Raw genomic sequence first — 9,332 nt, 5'->3', positions numbered from 1 at the left:
AAATTTGGTATACACATGCATTATACCCTAGCGATGCCTACGATGTGGATAATTAAGTTAAAAATGCTAATTGTTCAATAATAATTAATTGCAAATGGAGACTTGACGGTAAGCACGTTTTCTTAGCTTCAACGACAAAAAGTATCGAGTGAACTTCAAAGTTGAAACAACTTCCAGTGTTACATTTTTTCCTTAATATTGGAAGAAGATTTCCTGAAATTTTTAGGTCAATTCATTGAAAATTGAGGGAAATATCCATTTTGTAAAAAAACAGGCGATGCCATATACTATTGCATCGTTGACAGTTTCAAGCACTTCTCAACGTTAGTACTCTCGCTTGTCGGTTTTTGATTCGCAATCATGAAACCAATAATAAATGGAACTAATATTTCAATATAAACTTAGCGACTAGTATATGAAACATTTTTATGGTAGAAGGAAACCAAGCAGTATTTAATAAAAGGCATTATTAGGAATCAAATAAACGTGTACTTGTCGACATTTTTTATTGTTATTGCACGTCTTTTTGGGGGTTCATCTCAATTATCTTATACTTAAAAACAAACCATCATGAATATAAAGTTTATATACATATGTGTACTCACTTAACGCTAAATAATAACAACAATACATTTTCCAGACGTTATACAATCGCTTCTCAAAACTTCGTAGTAAATAGTATATCACAACCTTTTTAGATGAGACGGAATTTTTCCGCTGTCACTTTTTTTTTTGTTTCACGATTGTTTTTTCGAAAAGATCAGAAAAAAATTGTTGACCATTGGGACTCAAAAAACGAAGCAAATATTTTACATCGTTTATTTTTTCCTGACTGATACCAACAAATTCAGCTAGTTCCGTGTTTAACAGATCGCAAAACTGGACGTCAGAATTGATAAAAGAATCTACACATTCTTCATCGTAACCATGGTAAACGTTTACGTGACGGTTCGGAAAATAAGTTATTCTCACTGCATCTCTGATACGAATATTTTTGGGAACAACTATTTTTTCTAGAATGAGTTTTTCGAAACTTTTAATTGTGTTACTTGAATAAGTAACAGTTTGGAAGATAGAATGAAACTGGCAGAGACTAGTCGTATTTGTACACTAAATTTCATAAATTATTTCCACGTATTTAAAAGTGACTTTCGGTTATTGTATTTGAAAATAATACTGAAGCTTTTTCACAGTAAAAATTTCAAAACAAAGGCATGAGACGGTTTGTTTACATTCTTTATTACTGGAACGAAGGAAACAAAATAAAGGATGAAAGAACTGGCACCTTACAAATTTTCCTATTTTAATTTATTTTCTAATTCACTGGAAACAACGAAATATCCTTAAATATGAAGCAGTCGATTTTCTATTAAATTAGGGAGTAAGGAGCATTTTTTAATGTTCAATTTTTGGAGAGACAAGTCTGTTGTATGAGAGTATGCAGACGAGAGTATCTGCCAACGATGCAGTGGTATATGGCGTCGCCTGTTTTCTTACAAAATGGATATTTCCCTCAATTTTCAATGAATTGACCTAAAAATTTCAGGAAATCTTCTTCCAATATTAAGGAACAAATGTCACCCTGGAAGTTGTTTCAACTTCGAAGTTCACTCGATACTTTTCTTCGTTGAAGCTAAGAAAACGTGCTTACCATCAGGTCTCCATTTGCAATTAATTATTATCAAACAATTAGCGTTTTTAACTTAATTATCCACATCGTAGGCATCGCTAGGGTAAAATGCATGTGTACACCAAATTTCAGAAAGTTTCGATAAAATTTGTTTGAGTTGAGACGATTTATGTTTCAAAAAATAATAAAATTTGGCAACATTTTCTAATCACTTTTTCCCTTTTATTATCGAAAATATAAATCGGATTGAAAAACTCTAAAGGAAAAAAAGTTCCATCTTGTCATTCTCTACAAGAAAATATTTTCATAAATTTCATTTTTTGAATTTCGAAATTTTAATATAACAAGACGTTCGGACAATACTTTTTCGCGTTTTCGAGCGTTCGGACCCTTTTCGTTTCTGGCCACTCAATTCATATGCTTAGAAAAATTATTGTGATGCTTTGACGGAATTTTCTAGATTTTTTAAATAAAAAGTTATTCATTTTCGATAAATGCTTGTACTACGGTAACCCAAAGAAACATTTTTCATGGAAAATAAACTCATTTAAAGAGCCATAGTGATTTATAGCCCAATACAGAAACATTATAATTTTTCTCTCACCCTGAAATTCAAAATGTTCTCAAACATTCCTTGTCAGTTCTAGGAAGTTGCAAATCCTTAAGAAACTGTAGTCGAAACTAGGTAAATCTATGAAAACCCTTTTAGTTATAGTCTTCAGCTGTGAAAAAATTCTTCTTGGCTTCTTTTAAATGAAAATTTATCCTTTACGTTTAAAGTTCATCCAATTTTGATTAAAAGATCATTCTTTTTGGTGGAAAAATCCACCTATTTTTATCGATTCAACTTTTTTTGGTAATTCTTCTTTTTGGGTTCAAAATTCCAATATCATTGTAAAAAATTTAACTAATTAGTTGAAAATTAACTTTTTATTTGAAAATTTCCAATTTGCAGGTTAAACATTTAACCCTGTTGTAGACAATTTTTCTTTTTGGCATAAATAGTCAACAATTGGTTCAAGCTTTGTCCCTTTTGACTAAAAACGTTTTCCTAATTGAAAGCTCAACTCTTCGGTTAAAAATTCGTCTTTTTGGTACGAAACTTCCATATTTTTGTTTGATAAAAGTGCAACTGTTTTGTTGCAAAGTAATATTTCTTTGTTTTTTTTTCTTCATCAAAAATTAATTGCTTTTAACTAAAAATTCAACATTTCTTCCAATTTAAACGTTCCAGTAATCGTGACTTCATAGTTCCAGTATAATCGCGATGCCTATTTTCTTGCTTTCTATTTAATTTTAATTCATTTAATTTCCATTTGATACTATAAAATGCTAAACATAAATGTGTTATATCATTAAATTTTGTTTCTACATATTGCTTTTAAATTTTGTTTTAACGATACATTTAAATTATAACCCAATTCCACGATTAATGAAAACGTAACGATTACTGCAAGATTGAACTAATTGGTTGTCTGTACATTGCTTAAGCAGCTCATTGTCTATCTTTTTATGTGAATTGAACTGTTTTTAAATAAGAACAATTCAGATAGAATTGTGGGTTATGTGTTGAAGAACAGAATTTGCTATTAATATAGGTCCATTCTTGAATAACATGTGTTAAATAAAGAATTGCAAATTGAGATATCTTCTTCTAAATCGTACATAGTTCTTTAAAATTTTGTATATAATGTGGATAATTCTGTCGATTTTATATGGTACTGTTCTGAAGATTATTGAATTTTTACGTAAGATAATTATCGGACATTCTGAAATACCTATACCTTTAGAATCATCAATTCATGCCGAGGGATTCAAAATAGCTTAAAAATATTCGGCTTTTTTATTTTATTTTTCTATTACTTACAAACCAAACGAGTTAGCATAATAATTCTAAGGCAGCAGTTCTGTTTTTACATTAGGGGGAACTAGAAGTATGACAGAGAAGGAGTGGATGAAACGTGTGAGGGTAGGATGAGCAGCATGTGTGTGTGTGTGTGTGTGTGTGTGTGTGAGAATAAGGGTAAATAGTTGGAGGGCGGAAGGGTAGAAGAGTAGAAGAGTTGAAGGGTAAGGAACAAAGGAGAAGAAATGGCGATAGGGAGGTGTAAATGGCGGAAGAATACGAGACAGTGAAGTTTTGGAGGACGTAAGATGGAGCCAGATCACGCAGGAAAAAGGGGGTTGAGAAAGTGTTGAAAGGTATGAGAGGGTTAGAGAGGTTGGAAAGAAAAGACAGAAGTTGAAATACTAAAGGCATATAGTCATGAAGAAATTAAAAACAAACACATTAGGAAAGGTTAAGATTGGTAGATGGAGAGGGGATTGGGTGTATTATTAAAGTTTGAGATAGTTCAGGGTTTAAGAAGCTATAGTATAGGTTAAAAGACTGAAGGGTAAGATAGAAATAGAATGTGGAGAGCAGGGGATGGAAGGAGTTACGAAATATGATTAAATATTATGAATATGATTACGGCAGATTGAATCTAAGGGATGGTCAGTGATGGAGTAAATAACAGAACAAGGCAGGAAATCATTAACGAAACGGTGAGAGGGTCACAGTTGTTAGGGAGAGAGCATAGTGGGCGAAATACAGAAGGGCTAGCAAAATAAAGAGGATGAAATTAGTTTGGAAGGGAATGAAAAATAAATACTTAGGATGAAGAGGAGCTCTGAAACCGGAGTGGAGAAATGGGGTGTATTAGGAAAGTTTGACAGAGTTGAATAGTTAGAAAGTGAAGAGTGGATGAGGACTGGGGGATGCAACAATTTACGAAATGGTGATTGGTTAGATTTTCTAAGGGATTGGAGGAAAGGGATTTTTTACTAAAGCTCGAGATAGTTGGGGCTTAAGAAACTGATAGAGAGAGTGGAGGGATAATGTGAAGAGAATCAGAGGACTGGAAGGGGAAATTGAAGCTAGGGTGGAGCTTGAGATAGTTGAAAAGTTTAGAAGAGAGTTGAGGGGAGTCTGTGAAAGGGAAAAAGACGGAAAAATAGTAATAAATAAATGCAAAACTCTTATTCTTGGAAACGAATTTCGCTCGTTCCACGAAATGGTTTCTGAAAATCGATCGTTTCGTTTTTTTGTATAATTTTGTTCAAATGGCTATTCTGCAAGACGAAAATAAGGTAGAAAGACGTAAAACCGTTCTTGTTTTCTAAAGTATCATATTTTACTGAAAAGAGCAAGCAAGTGGGAGGCAAACGGTTTGCACTCTCTTTACATAACGGTGTTTGCGTACATCGAGACATCGAAGTGTAGCGCGGTTCGAACATCTCACGAACAATACGCGGAAGTGAGATTCGGTGAATGGATTGGGTACCTTTAGATGCACAAGAACTGGCCAATGTAAAGCTCTTTATGTGAGAGTTCATGTTCATAAGATGAAATGGATTCGAAGAGCCACTCTCTCTAATAAAGTTGTCGCGAGTGGGTTTCACATTGTATTGCTTCTGAGATCCAGTCTCCAGAAAGAAGATACTCATTTCGACTGGGTGACATGAAACCACCCGGGTCCTACAGGTCGAAGCACTTTTATGGGACCATTTCGCTTTATGGCCCCTCATTTAGAAGCTGGCCCTTGAGCCTTTGCATTTAAGATTCAAGAACAGAGTCGGTTTTAAAATAGAAGGCAGAAAAAAACTGATGTGTATTCTCGGAAAACAGGTTATTTCCCGCTTTATTCTTATTTTATTAAACCAGAGCTTTTTCTAATGAATAATTGTACATAAACAGTGTGGTTTTGTATTAGAAAAATAATTATAATGGCGGTGTAAATTATTAACTGTGTTGGATAACAGGCTTTCAAAACTTTCATGGGAAAGAGTTCCGGTAGCTTGAAATATGTCTGAATAATTTATTGGCATGAGAATTAATATGAATCTTTTATCTAATTGCACCGCTGCAGATCAAAAGGGGATACGCCCGAAACGTCGTAGCTTTAGTTGGCCCCTGGGCCATATTTTTTTTGTCAGATTTTAATTTCTTATAAGATATGCCAATAGGAAATTTTATCGCGCTTATTTTTAGGTTTATTAATAAATGTGATAACTTTATTAGTTTTCGAAATGACCAAGAAAATGTTACTTTTTTCTGCAATCGCAAAATATGAATTTTTGTTTTTCAACTCGCCATAAATTCTACAATAATAGGAATTTTTTAATAAAAATTTTTAAAAATATGTACCATCATATAACTAAACTAAAGGTGTTTAAAGAATTTCAATGAATTGTCACTACAAATGTATAACGATTATTATTCATCTCATGATGTGAATTAGATACTGAAAGTTTCAAGCGCTTTGGGAGTCGAACGAATTTTTAGAAAATTAAAAATAACGATCACCTGAACGTTTGCTAGGATTCAAGGAAGTTTTTTGGAAAATATCATGCAATTTTTAATTTTATTTTTAAAGCTACAATTGATTTTAGATCTCTGCGTTGCCCCGTACGCGTTTTAGTGGCCGACTTGACATCATAATCGTCCGCTGTTATACATACGTTGATATGACAGGACGAGCTAACACGCGTACGAGACAGCGCTAAGATCTTAAATCAATTATGACTTTAAAACTATAAAACATTATTGCCTGATATTTTTCAAAAAACTTCCTTGAATCTTATCAAAAGTTTAGGTGACCGTTAATTTCAATTTTCTGAAAATCCGTTTGAATCCCGAAGCGTTTGAAACTTTCAATATATAATTGACGCCATGAGAAGAATACAAAGCTTTATAAATTTGTAGTGACAATTCTTTAAAATTTTATTAATACTGTTAGTTTCATTATATGGTGGTGCATATTTTCTGAAATTTTTATTATAAAATTCCTATTATTGTAGAACGTATTTCACTTTTTTAATTCAATTTTTTCTAATATGTGTCAAAAATTTTCTACTTACAGTTTCTTGTAATTTAAATTGTGGTTCTTCTATAAGGATTACAGTCATTTATTTTTTTTAAGGATCTGCGGTCTGATGGACCCGTGGACCCATGCTGCAGATAACAAAACTTTATTTTCGAAAATCTATTTAAAAAAAAACTAAAAGGAATTTTGCCGTTTCATTTGAAGGATATGAACTGCATATAAAAAATTTTCCACAAAATACAAAAAAATCTATTTCAAAAAAAATGTTAGTTAACAGGTTTAGACCGCGTCCCTAAATTTGACGCCTATGTTGTTCTGATGACAGGAAAAATAGAGAAAAAGTTTCATTGAATGCAACTTTTCTATAAATTTTTGTGGAAATTGTGAAAAATGAAAAAAATGTAAAATCTTCTTTTATGAACATTACAGACGTACTGCAAGGGTTGCATGGATGGTCTAGGTCGTTATTAAAAGTTCATTCCGTCCCGTTGTTAGGGACGTTTATTAAATTTCACCTTTTAATTAAGTTTTTTCTAACGTATAAAAATGTGTTAATTTATTGTTTCCTGTAATTGAAATTGTGGTTCTTCTGTAAGGGTTACATTTAAGTTTTTGGCTTAATTGAGAGAACATATTTTTTCTATTGTCAGGGAAAATAGAAAGAAATATCAATTAATTGACACTTTTTAATTCTTTTTTGTCTAGAATGTGATTATTATTATCATGCAATACTACTACTTCTACTAAGACAATTCTACTTTCAAATTCCAGCAGAACTGAATTTTTTTACGTTAACGAAAGGCAATCGTGGCTAGGAAGTCAAACTTTGGAAAGCTTATAATTTAAAGGAAAAAACTTAGGTTTTCTGTGAAAATTGTAGACCTTCTGATATAAAGTAATTAATGTCTTGAATGACAGCTTTTGATATATCATGAGCCCCTTGTTTGTAATAAGATTACAACCATTTTTTTTAGTGAATTTTATTCTCATTATTCATGTTATATTTAGTTAAGAATGACCTACATTACTCATTCAACGCTTTTGTATCACATGTAAATAAAATTATTTCTGTTGAAGAATTATTGGAATTTTTTCTCAAACTTAGATAGAGACGTTTAACTAAAAAATATCAACCTATGTACATTTGGGGCTAAGGTTACAGTGATATGATAATCAATAAATACAAATGCAGAGTCAAAAGTAGTGATATTGCCATAAAACGCTGAGCAGTAGAACAGTTCTGATAGTAAAAATTTCGAAGACGTGCAATTTTTTCGTATTGGTTTCCCTAAAGTTTTCATCAATTTAGAGCAACATGTCATGCAAATATTCTATCATACTTGCTACAGTGTTTCTAATAGTATATTTCTCATTTGTATCGAGTGCAAATGGTAGGTATTTCACAATTTTTTCGTATCAGGTGTAACTTTGAAAATTTCTTTAAATTTATTGCGAGAAAAAGCAGATTTTAAAAATTACAACTTTTCTTATGTCAATAGTATGATCGGCTCATGAGACACAAATATATATTAAAGGCAATTTTTTAAATTCAGTAAACACATACATTAAACCATGAACTTTAATTCCGTTCTCTTAAAGTCGGTTACCTCTTTGAAATATGAGCTATTATAAAATGAATTAAAAATATTTTCATTAAGTTTTTGTTTCAATATAATTGAACGACATTGCAACCTTTAACTGAAATCAAAACATTTAAATTAAATCATTTACAGAACAAAAATGTGTTGACGGTAAACGATATTTCGATGGTTGTAATAACTGCTGGTGCGGAAATGGAATGGTAGCTTGTACACTAAAGGCTTGTGCTGCGATGAATGAGAAGGGTGAATTAATCACCTTAACTCCAGTGCCAGCACCTGCAGATTTTTGGGAGCCACAGTTATAACTTCAATTACATTACCGGTAAACCTTAACACCAATTTTTCTTCTTATAGACAATAAAAAATTAAAATATCTTTAATTTTTTTAAACTTCATTTCCGTCACTCTTGAGAAATGATCTACAACTTTTTGTATTTGCATTCTTGATAATCTATGAAATTATTTCGTGTAAGTAGATTGCATTTAATAACATTTATTTGACAAATAATATTTAAAAAATTAATATCAGATTAAAATAAAATTGAAAGTCCTATTTAACGTCCAATAATCAAGTTAATGTATAGAATTCCTGAAAATAAAACCAAGAATACAACGACTAAATTTGTGAAACCACGATAAAATGTTCATATTGTCATTTGAAAAAGATCCTATTCAGAAAAAAAATTCCTAAAAAAAAAATTAGCTAAAAAAAGGAAAGAAAAATGGGAAAGATATCAACCGAATCTCCTTCCTTCTCTTTTTTTATTTGTTTAGTCTTTTCTTATTATTATAAAATCACAATAACAAAACATTTGTATATAATATTAACCAACGTTTCGGTACGTATACAGCACCCTTATCAAGATAAGCAAATTTTGAGCAGGTAGGAACAGCAACGGCTGTTTGCATTCTCATTTTGCTTTACACTTGTTTATTTTCATCTAAAAATTTTTTTCTCTTTAAGGAAAATTTTTTTAAATTACAAATAGGAACATGTCATGGTGGTTGTTCAAATTTGGTTGTTGGATTATTTGTTTTCTTTTCAAGAATTCTATACACTATTTTAACTGTAGAATAAAATAAAATTAGTGTAATTCACAGGATAATGTAATACAAGTGATTTTCAACAATATGAGGGTCCGGATACAATAAGGGGACAAGCGCTCGAAACCGCGAGAAAGTATTGTCCAAACGTCTTGTGATATCCAAATTTTAAAGTTCAAAAAATTAAAT

Source organism: Belonocnema kinseyi, chromosome 2, assembly GCF_010883055.1.
Source record: "Belonocnema kinseyi isolate 2016_QV_RU_SX_M_011 chromosome 2, B_treatae_v1, whole genome shotgun sequence".
In the NCBI taxonomy this organism is placed as follows: domain Eukaryota; kingdom Metazoa; phylum Arthropoda; class Insecta; order Hymenoptera; family Cynipidae; genus Belonocnema; species Belonocnema kinseyi.
Note: the sequence above shows the minus strand (reverse complement) of the source record.